General features: G+C 43.3%; 1 non-coding gene across 1 annotated transcript; it reads left to right on the top strand.

Moving 5' to 3' along the window:
• The first annotated feature begins 2,366 nt into the window (after nucleotides 1–2,366).
• Nucleotides 2,367–2,451, top strand: TRNAS-UGA (transfer RNA serine (anticodon UGA)). The gene has a single exon. It is a non-coding gene; the product is annotated as a tRNA-Ser (tRNA).
• The last annotated feature ends 286 nt before the right edge of the window (nucleotides 2,452–2,737 follow it).

Genomic DNA, 2,737 nt, shown 5'->3' with positions numbered 1-2,737 from the left:
AAGAAAGTGGTCCAATTTCGTTTTTCTGCATGTCGCTGTCCAGTTCTCCCAGCACCATTTGCTCAAGAGACTGTCTTTTTTCCATTGGATACTCTTTCCTGCTTTCTCAAAGATGAGTTGGCCATACATTTGTGGGTCCAGTTCTGGGTTTTCTATTCTATTTCTTTGGTCTTCGTGTCTGTTTTTGTGCCAGTACCATACTGTCTTGATGATTACGGTTTTGTAGTACAGGCTAAGGTCCGGGATTGTGATGTATTTGTATGGTTCCATACAAATTTTAGGATTGTTTGTTCTAGCTCTGAGAAGAATGTACCCCAAATGTTTATGGCAGTGCTATCAACAATAGCCAAATTATGGAAAGAGCCCAAATGTCCATCAACTGATGAATGGATAAAGAAATTGTGGTTTATATACACAATGGAATACTACTTGGCAATGAGAAAGAATGAGAAATCTTGCCATTTGCAACAACGTGCATGGAACTGGAGACTACTATGTTAAGTGAATAAGTTAGTCAGAGAAAGACAGGTATCCTATGTTTTCACTCCTATGTGGAATTTGAGAAACTTAACGGAAGACCATGGGGGAAGGGAAGGGGAAAAAATAGTTTCAAATAGAGAGGGAGGCAAACCATAAGAGACAAATACGGAGAACAAAGTCAGGGATGGGGGAGGTGGGGCGGGGAAATGGGTGATGGGCATTGAGGAAGGCACTTGTTGGGATGAGCACTGGGTATTGTATATAAGCGAAGAATCATGGGAATCTACTCCTGAAGCCAAAAGCACACAGTGTGCACTGTATGTTAACTAACTTGACCATAAATTGTATTTAAAAAAAAAAAGTGGAGAGGAGGTCTGAGGTGCTTTACAACATGAAAGACTTTTATAGGCAGAAGGGAGCAGGAACAAGGAAGTTGCACTAGGCAGAAAAGCTGATTGGTCTGTTGCAAGGTTACTTTCCTTTGGGGATATGGCAGGGATCTGTCCGGCAGATTCCTTCACTAGTGTTCATCAGGTAGTTCCTGACTGACTAAAGTTTCCATTTCTGGGAGAGCTGAAAATGGCATTTAAGTTTGGTGATGGGGGGCTTGGCATAAGTCACTCCATCTTGGGTCCATGGTCTTGTTTTAACAAAATGAAAGAAGATCATTCTGATTATCTATGTGGAAGAGACAGTTACCCTTCTCCCCATATCTGTTTTCCCTTTGAAATAGAACCCGTAACTAAGCATGGAAAAAAAAAAAAAGAGAGAAATAGAACCCATAGTTTTTGCTGCTCAGAATAAAGACTATAATTTCGAAGCCTTTGTTGCAGCTATGTGTGACTAAGTTCTGTTACGTAGATGTAATTGGAAATGTCATGTGAAACTCCCAGGAAGTTTGCTTAAAGGGAGGGATTGTTCCCTCTTTTTCTTCCTTCCTGCTACCTGGAATGTAGACATGAAGGCTAGAAATCACATTACCTTCTGGGACCATGACCTAGAAGGAGGCCAGCTGAGTAATAAGAGGGAAAAGTATATACGCATTTCTAAAACCTCTTCTACATGAGTGGTATACTTATTTTTGTTTAAATCATTATTATTTGGGATTTTCGGTCATAAGCAGCTAACCTTCATCCTTCTGACATAGTTCTTGAAGTGAACGTGGAACAGAAAATATGTGTCTCCTGTTGCCCTGCTGAAGGAAGATAACCTTGTTTCTGTTATGTTCTACCTTAGCCCAGGGGCTGAGGTTTTCCTTTCATGCCTCCCATCTCCACCTTTTGGTCAAGGGTGGAATGGAAAAGGGGACCCACCAGATATCCAGTATTGTTGAAAGCTCAGTTGTCCACCAATTATGAGTTGATAGGAATAGGGGAAAGGGGATCCGTTTTTCCCCTGCGCTCTGGTTATTGTGACAGAAAATCCATTCCTCCCACTCTTCTGTCTTTCCTCTTCCATTTCAGATTATACCGTGCATCTTTTCCCACTTTGCCTAGGCTCTGTCTCATCTAATCTCTGAGAGAGGAAAAGCTGGCGTACACATTTCCAAGAATCTTTGACACATAAGTTAGAAGTTTCTTTGAATGTTTTTTATGTACCTTAACTTCACCTGCCATGTAGACTGGAACAACGGAATTGGTCCTCCGTGCACCAGGGGGTGTAAAGAGGGGGGCAGGAAAAAAAAACCCCAGGGTACAACCAGAGTAATACTTTGAGATATAGCCGCATTGTGGGAAGGAGCCACACCGATCGTGGGGATACCACAGGGATGGTTATCACTGAGGTGTGATGTGTTGGACTGAATTAAAGTCTCAGAGGAGTCTCCCAGATACAAGAAGAAATATAAAGGTATGTGGATGGGCTTCTTAATACGTGACAGGTGGGGTGCCTGGGTGGCTCAGTCGGTTGAGCGTCTGACTTGAGCTCAGGTCATGATCTCACAGTCTGTGGGTTCGAGCCCCGCGTCGGGCTCTGTGCTGACAGCTTGGAGCCTGCTTCAGATTCTGTGTCTCCCTCTCTCTCTCTGCCCCTCCCTTGCTCATGCCCTGTCTCTCTCTGTCTCAAAAATAAATAAAAAAACATTAAAAAAAAATAATACGTGACAGGTGACTTAAGTTCAGAGGGAAGCACTGGATGGTTGGCCGGTGTCGGGGGAGCTACATCATCCCAGCTGCTTAGTGGTTGAAACGGAAGTTTCTGTACTCAGACCTTGAGAGCCCCTGGCTGCTTTAAAGGTTCTTATGTGCAGTGACAGGGG

The sequence above is a fragment of the Panthera uncia genome, chromosome X (assembly GCF_023721935.1).
Source record: "Panthera uncia isolate 11264 chromosome X, Puncia_PCG_1.0, whole genome shotgun sequence".
Taxonomy (NCBI): Eukaryota; Metazoa; Chordata; class Mammalia; order Carnivora; family Felidae; genus Panthera; species Panthera uncia.
The sequence above is the reverse complement of the archived record's forward strand: the minus strand, read 5'-3'. Positions and strand labels throughout refer to the sequence as shown.